This window comes from Hydra vulgaris, chromosome 11 (assembly GCF_038396675.1).
Source record: "Hydra vulgaris chromosome 11, alternate assembly HydraT2T_AEP".
NCBI classification, from domain to species: Eukaryota; Metazoa; Cnidaria; class Hydrozoa; order Anthoathecata; family Hydridae; genus Hydra; species Hydra vulgaris.
The window spans coordinates 44,992,893-45,009,223 of NC_088930.1; the positions used below are offsets into that span (position 1 = coordinate 44,992,893).

Here is a 16,331-nt window from a genome sequence, read left to right on the forward strand (position 1 = left end):
AGTTTTTTTCGAAAAATTTCAACCAATTTAGAGCACTTTGGACGAACAAGAGATTGTTGTTCAGGAGTTCTTTTTGGAGCCTTAATTTTTTTATGATAATGAATGATTGTCTTCTGCTTTATCGTTTTGCATATGTATGATTGATTGACATTGAATTTTTTAGCAAGAGAACGTTGACTGATTCCATGTTGATGGTCGATTTTTTTTTCCAATTGTTTGATCTTCTTTTTTGTCTTCTTAACTGCTTTCCTACCGCTTCCAACTTGTCGTTCGGGTAATATGTTGTTGTCTTTTCGTTTTAGAATATTGTAGAGCGTAGATCTTGGAATACTTTCCATCATAAAATGTTTTACAATTGCGTTTTTGGAAAGTTCTGGGTTAATTTCAATAAACTCGTACACTCGCTTTCTTACGTCATCTTGTCTCGGAGTAACTTTTCATCATTTTTCATCATTTCAAATTTGTTACTCAGTATAAAATTAATGAGTTTTGTAGAGAATTTAATTCTCTACAAAATGGCGTGCGAGCCAATCAAAATTGATAAATTTACGTGGAGAAAAAATTGGCGGGAAGTTTGTCCAGATTTTTTGGAATCACATGTTAGCTGTCATAGTACAGTATCTTATGCTAATGTACTGCACATCTTGTTTTCAGTTGTTACAGCTTTCACTTACTATTATTATTATTATTATTATTATTATTATTATTATTATTATTAGTAGTAGTAGTAGTAGTAGTAGTAGTAGTAGTATTAGTTAATTATATATTATTATACTAACTGTTGTTATAGTATTACAAATAATCTGCCCTGTATCATTTTTTTAACGCAAGTAACTAAATTATAGAAATTGAAAAGCAATTATTGAAAGCAAATAACCAATAAATTAATTTACACATTTTTAGAAAAAAAAAAGTCATACAAAACTAAAATTATTTTCAAAACGATCTTGATAAAATCATGATATCGTTATCTTCATCATCATTATCAAATTCATGTTTTTTTATCGCCTTCTGTCATCAGACAAATTTTGATTTGATGCATGCTTTCCACGATCCAATCAATATGGTGCAAACGTCAAACACTATAAATTATATCTTTGTGCATTGTGTCTTTTTATTTAAGAACATCGGGTAACTGCATCTAAATAAAAATATCTTTAAAGTAAGGTACATTTGTACATTTTACAAGTACTATTATACTTCACATTGTTCACAAGCGAATGTGAACATTAAGTGATCAATAGTAGAAAAAAAAACTCATTACTGATCCGTGCCTAACTTACTTCATTATTGACCAAGATATCAACCTTTTTGGATAAAGATAAATCATGCACCAACATCATACGTCAACCCATATACACACACATAACACAAACCTTGGAGGCAGTTATACATCACTTAAGTCAAACATTCGTTTAGTCGAACCGTCTTCCTTGGTCCCCTAGAGGGTCAAGTTATCTGTAATTAAGTGTATTTATATATATTTTTATATTCAAATATATATATATATATATATATATATATATATATATATATATATATATATATACATATATATATATATATATATATATATATATATATATATATATGTATATATATATATATATATATACAAATATATATTTATATAAACTTATATATAAATATATATAAATATCTTATACTACTGATTTAGGTGAGCAGTGTGATTTCATACTGAAATAGCCTGCTGCCGCGGGCTTCAGTACATACATCAACTGATAAATAGCCTGACTAGCAGTATAGTGCTGCTACAACAACTGGAGCAAGAATCTTTTTATTCATGATTACAATGGATGGAGCAGCAATCATTTTATTCATTATTCTTCGTTTTCTTCTTCTTTTTCTAAAAAAGCCTTTTTATATAAGCAAAAAAAGCCGATTTATATAAGCAAAAAAAGTGAGCAAATGCTCACATAAATATGCTATCGTATATATACAGTATCGGACAAAACGAGTGCAACCAAATAATGCTAATTTGGTTTCTTTATATAAAAGTGCTGTATTTTTTCAATTTAGAGAAATAACTATGTAACTGTTTAGAGACAAAGTTCTTCAAGTTTTATTCATCACAAAGTTCATTATTTGTACACGAAAATTAATAAATTAATCAAAAGTATTAAAAAAAGTTGATTTGGTTTCTTTATATAAAAGTGCTGTATTTTTTCAATTTAGAGAAATAACTATGTAACTGTTTAGAGACAAAGTTCTTCAAGTTTTATTCATCACAAAGTTCATTATTTGTACACGAAAATTAATAAATTAATCAAAAGTATTAAAAAAAGTTGATTTCCTTCTGGACAAAACAAGTGCAACTCGATAAAATGTTGACCAAGCTGTATTTCGCTATCAATATTTTGTGGCGAATCCTTTGTTGTCGATCACAGCCTTGCATCTTCGAGGTATAGATTCGATCAGGTGATCAATGAAACTTTGTGGAATCGCTGCCCAGGCCTTTTGGATTTGTTCAAACAGTTGATCCTTATTACGAACACCTTCACAATTAATTCTGCGGTTGACGATCTCCCACAGGTTCTCAATAGGGTTGAGATCCGGAGATTGAGGCGACCAATCCATCACCGATAGGTGGTTGTCTTGAAACCACTGCTTGACTACTTTTGCAGTGTGTTTCGGATCGTTGTCTTGCTGAAAAACCCATTTTATTGGCATATTCCATTCAGCATGAGGTAACATAACATCTTTCAGGATATTTTTATACATGAAACGGTCCATTATTCCATCGTTTTGATGTATTGGACCTAGACCGTTAGCAGAAAAACACCCCAGACCATTACATTGCCTCCATCATGCTTCACAGTCTTATGGCAGTAACGTAAATTGAGGCGTTTTCCGGCCGGTCAACACGGCAAATGCCATCGCTCCCAATAATGTTGAACTTCGATTCATCACTGAACAGAACAGTTCGCCATTTCTGCACATTCCAGTCAATATGAGATTTAGCAAACAGGAGTCTTTTTTTCTGGTTTTTTAGTGAAATCAGCGGTTTCTTTGCAGGGCGTCGAGAAAACAATCCGGCTTCAACAGCACGTTGTCTGATTGTTCGGTCCGATAGAGGCAGCTCTAATTGCTTTTGTATCTCGACTGATGATATCCAGGGATCCTTCTTGACGGATCTGACGATCATAGAATCCTCTCTAGAAGTGGCGGAAGGCGGTCTTCTACCTTTGCTATCTGCTGCCAACTTCCCCGTAAAACGATATTTGGAACATAGTCTTGATAAGGTCCATTTTTTCACGCGATATTTATCACTAATACTTTTTTGTGACATTCCACTTATGTAATCACCAATAATTTTCTTTCTTAGTTCCAATCCAAGACTGTCGGAAGCCATTTTTGCACTTAAAGTCATAAAAATAATAAAAATAAATAATCACGCTTCTCAAGGCGTTCTGTGTTACATTTACCTTGTGATGATACAATAATGCTATGTGGAACACAATGTCTTGGTTGGATGTGGACTGTAGTGATGTAATGAAACACTTGTTGTATTTCACTTCCTGTTTTGATGTTCTTCAATAAAACACTTTGATAAAACTCACTTCGATAAACTGTCTTGATAATACTGACTGATTGACTTCCATATACTGACTGAATTACATGTTGATTTACATGTCTATTATATAGTAAAATGAACCTGTGTGAACCTGTTCTGGAAGATTATAGATGCTTCTTTTCGATGCTTCTGGATGCGTCTGGATGTTTCTGAATGTTTCTGGATATTTCTGGATGCTACTGGATGCTTCCATATGCTTCTTCTGGAAACTTCTGGAAACTTCTGGAAGCTTCTGCATGCTTCTGGAAACTTCTGGATACTTCCTTTAATTATTAAAAAACTTCCGTGACGTTGACACGGACCAGACTTAAGAAAATGAAACAAACCAAAAGTTGCACTTGTTTTGTCCGCTGCAAAATGGCACTTGTCAACGAAATTCTGCCTGTGTGCTGTCACCTGTCAGCTGATTGCTCATGTCATGGCATGCTATGACTCCAGACTCCTGAACTGTTTGCTGTGATAGTATAGCTCGTTTCGTTTTTAAGACATGTAAATTTAGGAACACTTTTTAGCATTGTTCGATGTTGGTTGCAAATGTTTTGTCCAATACTGTATATATAAATATATATATATATATATATATATATATATATATATATATATATATATATATATATATATATATATATATATATATATATATATATATATATATATATATATATATATATATATATATATATATATATATATATATATATATATATATATATATATATATATATATATATATACACACACACACACACACGTTTATATATATATATATATACGTATATATAAATACAGTTAAACACAAATAACTTGACCTCTTACAGTTAAAGATAACAAAAGTTTGAGTTAACCGGTTTTTAAGATACCAGGATGTATATATATATATATATATATATATATATATATATATATATATATATATATATATATATATATATATATATATATATATATATATATATATATATATATATATATATATATATATATATATATATATATATATGTATATATATATATATATATATATATATATATATATATATTAGTAGAAAATCACTTAACTAAATTTTTTTTCATTTGACACTGTGTTTCATCAACAAAGATTCATCAGAAATGAATGATCAAATTAATAAAACTTCAATTTATACCAAAAATTAAATTACAGGAAGTTGCAAATGTCTTAACTACTGTAAATTTTCACACATTTGTGGAATTTGCTGACTTACTAATGAATTGCTTGCTGAATTACTAATTGCTCTGTTCTTTTAAGAACATTGAGCACTCTATTGTGTAGAATACTTTTTAAAGTTGTTTAAATATATATATATATATATATATATATATATATATATATATATATATATATATATATATATATATATATATATATATATATATATATATATATATATATATATATATATATATATATATATATCAGTCTTGGTTGGGAAGCAGGAACAATCGCTCTTGAATACTGACCACGGAAATAATATTTAGTTGCGAAAAACTGGCCAGATTTTGTAGTCGTTTTAAGAACATTTCAAAAAACAAACAAAAAAAGTGCGAAAAAGATTATTGGACCGATGAGAGAGAACTACAAAAAAAAAAAAAAACTAAGAAAAGAAAATAACTTTCAACGCGAAAAAACTTAAAGCAAAATAAACTACGTTTAGAACAAATATTTAGTCATTTGTATGCTCTGGTACATAAAAAAGGCCTTCATAATAAAAATAGCCCCCGGCCCCGAAAAGTCCAACAAGATTCTAATAAAACTAATGCTAGATTTAGTTTTATTTAAGCTAAATTATTTTATAAATAAAAAAGTTCATTATTTTAATAATTATTTTATGCTTCATGTAGTTTGAAAAGTTTAACATATTTGAAACAATTCTTCTTTGTAAGATGAACAAATGAAATAATGATACCATTGAGTTACTGTAGAAATTAAATTAACTAGATAAAATTCAACTAAAAAGGTTAAAAATACATTATGAAGAGGAAGCGGAACTGCTTCACAATACCATTGATGATGTTTAGTGAGTGGGCTTTTTAATTTTAATTAGTCTTTAAAACAGAAAAGAGTAACTTTGAGTATAACGAGTTTGTAAGAATGTCAACTGAAGCGAAAATAATTAGAGCAAGTAAACCTATATCTAAGAACTTAAAAACTTTTCTACACAAAACACACAAAACAGCTACATTAAGATACTTTAGTTAAAGGAGCGTTGAATTATTCATTTAAGGGGACTTGTTTGGTGACAAAACATCTGGTAAAATTAAAATGATTTACTTATTAATTTGTCAGTCTAGGAAATAATTTTAACATAATTTTTAATTATAAATATAGTTATTTTACTATGTTTCATTAAAAGTATTATGTATAAAATATTATATAACGTGCCGTGAATTTATCTTATAAGTTATTACATTGCGAAGAGAACCGACTTTTATTGAATTATTTAATTTTATTCATGAATTTTTTTGATAATAATAAAGGTTGATCGCCATCTTAAAGGACAACGTCATAGGTTGGTGGTGAAAAAATATATTGTCTAATGTTGGATATAGCTCCTTAACTTGTAGTTTTGTTGAGCTCTCTCCTTATGGGATGCGCAATCGCTGTTTGCCCACTACTCTGTAGTTTGTGCACAAAACAGTTTCCTAGTTTTATTGCTTAGGTTTAGTCCCATAAAATCATTACATTACTGAAGAGCCCTAGAGGACAAAACAATATTGTCTGTTACGCTCGAGTCCTTAATACAAGGGGGGATGGGAATAAAAGGATGAGTGGGAATTTTAGTTTGAATGTTTCAATATTTATCAGTTACTAGTATGTTTTTTAATTTGTAAGGCCAATTTTCACTTATATTTTAGTTTTAGTTTTGAGAAATAATTTTTTTGTGGGCAACAAATAAAAATCAATAAACGAGGGGGGGGGGGGGCTTAACGAGTTTAGGGTGGATGGGAAAATTTTCTAAAAATTAATTAATAAACATCCACCCCACCCTCTTCTATTAAGTACTCGAGAGTACATATATATATATATATATATATATATATATATATATATATATATATATATATATATATATATATATGTATATATATATATATATATATATATATATATATATATATATATATGTATGTATGTATGTATGTATGTATGTATGTATGTATGTATATATATATATATATACATCCACCCCACCCACTTCTATTAAGTACTCGAGAGTACATATATATATATATGTATATATATATATATATATATATATATATATATATATATATATATATATATATATATATATGTATATATATATATTTTTTTGTGTCCTGTGGTGACCTCAGGCACGGTGCTTGCTCATCTGCAAGTTACTTTGTATGCTTGTTTGTGTTTAGGAACCAGAAACTTCTTGTATTTTCATTTCATAATTAGTTTTATTAACTTTGATGACTATTAATAATTTCATTGAAACAAAGTTTTAGAGTATTCAACAGAATACTCTAAAACTTTGTTTCCCTTAGTCAGCGTATTTTTTGAACCAATAGAATTAGTTTGTTTGTAAATTTGGCGGGTTTTTAGTGTTTGCTTTTTATTCTTCCGCACCAAGATGTTTTGAGAACATTTAAGTTTATGTATGTTTCCATGTATGTCCATAAAACAAAAATTTTTTCTTTTATGGACATACATAAACTTAAATATTCTCAAAATGACTAAAAAACTTGGCCAGTTTTTAGCAACTAAATATTATTTCCATGGTCAGTATTTGAGAGCAATTGCTCCCGCTTCCCGACCAAGCCTAATTTATATATATCGGTGGGAGCAGTGCTAAGAAATATAATATACATACCAAAAACACTTTGGAAATATTTAAAATCCATTCTTTTTTGTTTGTTTTGTTTTAGATCTGGTCAAGTCAAACTTCATTTTTAATTTATTTGTCATTAACCTGTGGAATCAAAATAAATTTAATCAAAAAAAAAAACAGCTCAGTAAAAATACAATCAAATCACAAATAAATTAAATTAATGAAATACTCAAATCACAAATTAACAAAAAATAATGAAATCATGGCAAAAAAATGTAATAAACAAAATCTTAATCTAAAAAACCAGACATGCATACAACTCAGAGGTTAGAGTTAGCAGACAAATCGATCAAGACTAGTCTATATAAATGTGATTTGATACTCAACGGATATATTGAAATATTAAAAAAAAGAAGAAAGAAAATTAGGGAAAAAGCTGTTTATAAACAGATTTTTGCATAATTTTCTTTCAATTTTTCCCAAACTTTCTTTCAATTTTTTGCTGTTTTGAAGTCTGTTTATAAGATATCTTAGCTCTAATTTAAGCATCCTGTTAGCAACTTTTAATAACTTTTTCTTTTTTTATAAATACTAACTTTTTTTATAAATACTAACTAATTATGAAATAAGAAATTTATTTAACAATTTGTCATCTATGCAACTTGATGATTTAGATTATTGTGTTAAAAAAATTATTAGCAAAAATTTGTCATGAATGGTACAATATTGACATATCCAAGACAATTTTGTATGATGGCAGAGTAATAAAAGTTAATTGAGAAAGTCATAATTTACACTCTTTGTTACTTTCATAATGTTTATATAATGACATATGCATTTTATAACCAGAATGTGTTTTATTTATCTGTTTATTTAACTCTATTAAAGTTGAACAGCTTAACATTGACAATACATTAAAAAAAAAACCATCTTTTTGTTCTTTAGAGATCTACATTGACTGGCTCCTCTCTCTGGCTGAGCATTATATGCACATGACAAAAATAAAGTGGATATATTTTTTAAATGACTTTATTTTATACTTTAGCTCTTATATTATCAAAGCCTACATTAACTAGTCTATTTTTTGCTTTTTTAACTAAAGCTTTAAATTTTCGTTTTGTTCTATTCTGTAAGCCATTTTTATTTTATTTTAATAATGCAGCAAAATATTAAAAAAAACAACAACAGTAAAACGAAAATATCAACCTACTTTTGAGTTATGTTGATGCCTGTAATCCAGTTTATCTATGTTCTTACTTTACCTGGTGTTATTATACCAATCCCTAACAAAAAGAATACAGTAAATACTTTACATAAGATTTGATAAAGATTAAATGGTCTTTAATACAACTCATATAAATATAGATATGTTATAATTATTTACATAGAATATGTTATAATACCTGTAGCTTTATCACATTTTAGTTTAAACTTATACCAACCAACTTTTGTGTTGTATTTAAGTTTTTTACTGTAAATTTCACATTTCGATTCGGACAATGGACAAAACCATTCTTTATTCAACTTGATGGATTTTTATTCACACAAACAACATTGTCTTTTGACTAAACAAACCAAAATATACTGTTCCACGCTATAGTTTCATAATTACAATAAGACTTTGATTGTAAATTTTACATATATATAAAAACATTTTTAAATGATTTAAATATTCATCTCTAATCCACCATTTTTATATAAAATAGGTAAAAGTAAATCAATCAATCATTTTATTTCACTTTACAAAGTAAATACAAAGTTGGGATCAGTCACAAACAGTTATTTAACTGACAAAAACGTGACGACCTACAAATATTCATTTTAAATTTGACAAAATGTATAACGTATTACTAGTACATGAATAATATCAGGTAATATAATAATAATAATAATAATAATAATAATAATAATAATAATAATAATAATAATAATAATAATAATAATAACAATAATAATAATAATAATAATAATAATAATAATAACAATAATAACAATAATAATAATAAGAAGAAGAAGAAGAAGAAGAAGAAGAATAACAATAATAATAATAATAATAATAATAATAATAATAATAATAATATAATTATAATAATAAACAAAAACAAAAACACTAAAAATAATTTTTTTAAAAAAGGCACTTAAAAAAAGAAGCTAAAAGTAAGTATTGTACACAATGTAAAAATACTTTTTAAAAACTTGTTTAAAATGCAAATTCTTATAAATTTCTGTAAAGTAATACATATTTTCATAGCATAAAATCTTTTAATGTTTTTACTTTTATTACATTAATACTTTAATAAAAAGTTTTTAAAGGACTTTCCCACGCACAAATCTATGAAAAAATAAATATTTAAAAATAAAAATTTAATACCGAATTACATTTACGTACATTTACGTACATTTACGTACATTACGTACATTTACGTACATTTGCGTCGGCAAACTTTAACTTAATTTCATCGTTATTTCAAGGTTAATTTTTTTTTTTTTTAAATTAATTCAACGTTTATTTTTAGTTAAAAATAAACCTTGAATTAACGTTAAAATTTTCATCGTTTTTTTTTTAACGTTGAACTAAAGTTGAAATAACATTAAAATTTAGATCGTTATTTTTCAACCATCAATCATCAATCATTTTGCAACGTTGCAACATCAATCAATCATTTTGCAACGTTGAAATAACGTTATGTGCTTGCTGGGTATGTGTATTAAACTTTGGTTTTAAATTTTAAGTTTTAAAAGATGTCAATAAATTTAGTAGACTTGCCTTGAAAAGAAAAATTGGTATTGTTTAAGAAATGCAATTTTTTTTTCCATTTTTTTTAAGACAAAGTTTCTGCCTCTAAGATCAATAAAAGTAAAAAAACAGCAATGGATTAGGTCGATGTTGTCAAGTGACTGCAATGTTATCACCCCATTCAAAGTAGTAGAAGCCGTGAATTATTCTGAAAACGTAAACATTAAAAAAGCCTTTAAAAAAATTGTTTAAATTATTTTTTTTTAAATCATGTTTTAATAACAATGTAAACATTTTTTACGCTGCTTTTTATTTCTAGGCACCTAATTGAGCTTCAGTAAATAATAAATTATTGTTAATTAGTAACTCTTTTAGTAAAATGTTTTAAGCATTGTTCAATGAATAATTTGTGATATCGTTGTACAGTCACGATCAAAAGTTTGGAACATTGCATAAAAAAACTCAATTTTCATTAAATTGTTTATTTATTTCATCAAAATATATTAGTAACAATGACAATTGACAAAAATAAAATCTTTGAACCATTAGTAAATGTTTTATGAATTTAATACTTGAGGTTAATACTTAGTATGTTGTCCTTTAGCATTCAAACAATTAGCTAAGCGGGCAGGAACAGAGTGAATGAACTTTCTTAAATATTCAGGAGTCATAAGTTGAGTCATAAGCGTAGAAGGCGCTGGAGCTCGGGGGCTCGAGCCCCATCCGGAAATTTGTCGCTGGGGGTTTGCCCCACCCGGGAAAATTCACCAAGTTTTCAAAAATGTTTAAAAAATAAAAACAGTTATATACTTAAGCATTAACAAATATAACAATTTAAAACGATTGTAATATTTCCGATTAATAATCCTATGGTTATTTTCAAAAGTTTAAGCTTTCAAAAGTTTATATTATTTTTTGAATTTCAGAAATTCCACGCTTCTGATGAGTCTCAAGGGAGTTTGAGATCAGTAAAAACGTAACAAAAAGCGAATTAACGGAACTACATAAACTAAAGAGTTGTGTGAGTTAAACGTTCGATAAGTACTTTGATAACTTTAGCAGTATTATTTGTATTAATTATTTAAAAGTTTTGAATTAAAAATCATTTGAATTAAAAAAACGTAAGTTTTTGAAGAAATTTTTTAATTGTTCAACAGTACATTTAAGTAATAATTTGTACGATGTTGTAGAATGAAGAAGATTAGTGAATACTTTTCAAAAAAAGAAAATCAAATTGAAACAGTTGCATTATTTTCTGAATCTCAAAATGCTAATAACTTCCACGATAATACTCATGAAAGTTTATCATTTGTTCAGTCAGATGATTCAACCGCTGTTGTTGAGTCGCTGTCTTTTACAGAGGAGCCTGGACCTTGTTGTTCAAGACAGCCATCTTTTCCATCAAAAAAAGGAAGACAATTTAAACAAAGCTGGAAATTTTTTTTTAATTTAATTTCGTCATTAAAAAAAATCCTTTTACAATGTTTTTACAACATAAAAAAATAACATTAACGTTTCGACCGGACCTGGCAGAAGACATGATCTTATCATTCAGCCCCGTTAATATAACTAAAAAATTCAGCCGATAAAAATGAAAAAGGAAAAAAAGAAACTAAAGAGAAAACTGATTTAACAATCAGTTTACTATTTGCAGGAAAAAAACAAAATTAATTATTTCTTATTATTATTATTTTTTTAATTCTCAAATTTATTCTACTTTTATTTTATTATACACGCACACACTCACATACAAATATATGTCCGTTCATATATACATACAAAACCAAATAAATCTGCATTCCATCTACAAATTGCGTAAGATATAATAAATATTGAATTTACAAATTGCGTTATTATTGTAAAATAGAATAATATCATACATGTTTTAAGTACCATACAATGTAATTAAGATGTTGCGTTAATTTTAGAAGACTTTAAATAATTAAGATTATCAAAGTTTTTAATAATAGGATAGTAATTGCTTTGTATCAAAATCAAATATGTGTTGTTTTGTTGCACGTTTAAAATGTTGAGTTGAAGTTAAAGTTTTTATATTACTTGTTAAAAGCAAGTTCCATAACAGCGGCCCTCGGCAAGATATCGAAAAATCAACTTGTTTTGATAATGTTTTTGGTATAATAAAGTTAGTTATTGAGTATTTAGTTTCGTATTTGTGGTTTAAAGAAAAAAAGTAAGTTTGGAAAATGCTTGGTAGTATACTATTTTTAAACTTAAACATAAAAATAAGTATATTAAGAATATTTATTTCATAAAAATTAGGCACTCCAATTTCTCTTAGTAGTGGTCTGGCACTAGCGTACTTATTTGCATTTAATATCAAGCGACTTGCTCGTTTTTGTATTTTGTAGATCGTATTTAACTTTGTAGGTTAAGCACTTGCCCAGATAATGTTGCAGTTGCTGATGTAGCTATGAATAAATGCAAGATAAATATTTTTAAAACAATTTGTGTTCAAGAGATGTTTTGTTTTATACATAATACCAACAATTTTAGATATTCTATTTTCTATTACTTTGATATAATTACTCCAGCTAATATGTTTATTAAGAATTACGTCTAAAACCTTGATTGAGTATTCTCATTTACGTTTAGTTTTATCAATTATTAAATCAGGTAGTTTTGAGGGGAGGGTTTCAGATTTTGATAATTTTATAAAAAGAATATATTTACTTTTTTCGACATTTTGAGAGAGTTTGTTAGCCTTAAACCATTCGTTCAGGTTCTCAAGTTCTTGATTAACAATGTTAAATTATAGGTTAATGTTTGTTTGGCTAAAGAATACTTGCGTATCATTAGCAAAAAAGACAAAGTTAAGTATGTCAGAAAATAAGTAGATTTCGTTAATGTAAACAAGGAATAACAATGGATCAAGAATTGATCCTTGTGGGACCCCACAAGAAATGTTTTTAAGTCGTGTTACAGTGTTTTATATGATAAAGCTTGTTTCCGATTATTAAGGTAAGAGCGAAACCATTTTAAATTGTTATTTCTTATTCCATAATTGTGCAGTTTATAAAGAAGAATCTCGTGGTCAACTGTGTCAAACGCTTTTGAAAGATCGAGAAAAACCCCAAGAGTGTATTTATTTTAAGAGTGTATTTTATATTTGCATGGTGTTTTTGAAAACCATTTTGGTTATTATTTAGCAGGTGGTGGTTTACCAGATAGTAGTAAAGTCTATTGTGCATTATGCGCTCTAATATTTTTGAAATGCATAGTAAAATAGAAATAGACCTGTAGTTAGAAGCTATAGAATCATCTCCGCTTTTAAATATAGGAACAACTTTTGCTAGCTTTAGCTGCTCAGGGAATACCCCATTTTTTGAAGATAGATTACAGCAATGCAGAAGGAGATATTTAATAATATTGTAGACATTTTTTACAACGTTCACGCTAATGTTATCTAGTCCTGGACTTTTATCTTGTTGTAAGGTATTAAATGCAATTTTAAGCTCATCCGGAGTTTTTTCTAGATATGATTTATAACATTTTTTTCTAGGATTTATTTTATTAGCTAGTTTTTCCCCAATTTTTATTAACAATTATTATTCACATCTCCCAGGTCTACGTGACTGGACGGCTCCGTTGGTCAATTTTTGCGACCATTGTGTCGCATAAACAAACAATTATTAATTTTCTCTGCAATATCTGTTTCCTGAAAAATATAAATGGGTTTTACATGACCACGAGAAAGAAAAAGTTTTTTGTTCTACCCGCATCAAAGCTACCCAGATAAAAATGCCTTTGCCTCGTAGTTTAAGAGAAAAAGATTCGTACAAAGCTTTTATTTGAAACGGATTTTCTAATTGAAAGAAAGCGTTACAAATTTTTGGTTCTCACGAGCGATCTGAACTCCATAGTGCGTCTGTTAGTATGATCGCCTCAGCAACACTGGAATTAAACGTTATCCAACTGCTTAATCATCACCAAAATAAAGAAATGATGGATAATCGTACGGCTTTATCAAAAAAAATATTTACAACACTTCTTTATTTGGTAATTCCTCAATTTCGTTTAAGAAAAATTTAGATTAACTATCAATCATTAAATTTATTTACTGGATAACTGTTTCTTCTTAATGTATTAAGGAACGCAAGGCCTTACCATTCGTGGAAAGGTTGAAAATAATTCAAAATTTTGCATGCTACTCAAACTACGAGCAGACGATTCTCTGGAACTGAAGAAATGGTTGAATCGTCCTGAAAAGCAAAAGTGGCTCTCGCCTGAAATTGAAAACGAAATCCTACAAGACTTTGCTCATGCAACGCTTCGTAAGCTTTGCGAAAGTAAAGGGAATCACAATTCTATAGTTTGATGGTCGATGAAACAACGGATATGTTTGCAAATTAATAAGTTTCGATCTGGATTCGGTGTGTTAATGAAAAACTTAAAATTGAGGAGCTTTTTATAGGATTTTACCAAACCGAGAACATCAAGAACGTTAAACTGTTTGATGGATGTTTTGTTTCGATTTGAATTGTTGATTCAAAATTGTCGGGGTCAATGTTTTGACGGATCCTCTAACTTGTCTGTTACAAATTTTACAAATATTGATACTCGCTTCAAAGTTTTGTTGGATGCAGCCGTTGTAGCAGCAGAATGTAGTTCACTTGACAAACCAGAGATGCTACGGAAACGTAAAATTACATCAATATTTACTGGAAGTGGAGTTCTATACTTTGCTACGACTCCAGAGGACCACTACCGCCAGCTTTTCTATGCATCTCTGGATTGTGTTATAACGGGAATTGCAACCCGTTTCGATCCAACCGAGACCACTGAGCATTTAGCAAATGTAGAAAAATTTCTCATTGGTCAGTGCTTGAAAGTTGGATTTGTTGAGGCTTTTTACAAAGTTGACTTTAAATATTATAGAAGGCTACAACTCCATCGCGATATATTTGCAGATCATGCAAAATTCAAGAATACTCAACTAATTGATTTTGAATCAGTTTTGAATGAGCTTGTAGACCATGATGGTATTCTTTCTCAATTAATTCCACTGATTCCCGAGTTTGTGAAGCTGGTAAAGATTTTACTATGTATGCCTGTCACCTCATGTACGTGTGAGCGCTCTTTTTCTTGTCTTCGTAGGCTAAAGACTTATTTGCGTTCTACAATATCTCAGGAGCGATTGAATCATCTTGCTATTTTAAATTGCCATTGCGATATTGCCTACACTTTTGCTTTTAATAAATGATCGATGAGTTTACAATGCGTGCCTCCATACGCATGAACACATTTTACTTGAGAAAATAAATTGCATTTTTATGTCCATTGAAAAAACATTTTATTTCTTATTATAGATTTTCAACTCCTACAAAATAGTTTATGCCCCATACGGGAAAACTAAAACTTTATGCCTATGAGTTGAGCTCATACCTGCCTAATTTTTTTTTGGTAAATCATCCGAAAATGAGACATTAGTTTTTGAACTTTGTTTTTAAGATAATTCCAGCAGTTCTCAATGGGATCAAGGTGGGGTGAGTTACCAGGCCAGGGGTCAATGATTTCAACCCTGTTTTCATGTAACCAACTGCTTACATGGTGTCGCGTTAAATAAGTTGATCGTTAAATAAGTAGACGACTAGTTCTACGCAAGCGTGACGCAAGCATATGTAGATACAGCGTAAAGTTTCCGTTAGGTAGGTAAAATCTATCGTTAAATAAATAGCCTTGTTTCCGTTAGAGATAGACTCAAAATAATTAAATTTCAGCAATAATCATATTTTTAAAATTTTAAAATTATATAATTAAAATGCCAGTCTATAATTGCTCTGTTGAAGATGTTTAGCAGCATGTCTTTAATGGAATAATATGTTATTAAATTAAAATATGTCAACTTGTGGTATGAACTATCAATAATAAAACTATAACTAACAAGAAAATAATTGCAAACACTTTTAATGATTACTTCTCTTCAATTGCAGATAAACTTTCTAAAGAAATTATACCTCCTAGATTTCACTTCAGCCACTATTTGAAAAATCAAAATCCTGATTTTTTATATCTCCAGTTACTCCTCAAGAAGTAAATGACTATATTTCCCTCTTGAATCCAAAAAAAAGCACCGGTCCCAGTAGCATTCCTTCAAAAATAATGACCTTAGCATCTCAAGAATTGAGCTTCCCCTTGACTATTATAATAAATCAATCTTTTCAAT

General features: G+C 28.4%; 1 long non-coding RNA gene across 2 annotated transcripts; it reads right to left on the reverse strand.

Annotated features, from left to right (window-relative positions):
- Nucleotides 1-890: 890 nt before the first annotated feature.
- On the reverse strand, nt 891-9,020 carry LOC136086693 (uncharacterized). 2 transcript variants are annotated; one of them, XR_010641519.1, is made up of 5 exons: nt 8,814-9,020; nt 8,621-8,693; nt 7,453-7,551; nt 1,284-1,441; nt 891-1,141 (listed from the first exon to the last, which is right to left on the reverse strand). It is a non-coding gene; the product is annotated as an uncharacterized LOC136086693 (long non-coding RNA). The 2 variants fall into 2 exon arrangements; XR_010641518.1 differs by having other exon boundaries at nt 1,284-1,458; nt 8,814-9,018.
- Nucleotides 9,021-16,331: the final 7,311 nt, after the last annotated feature.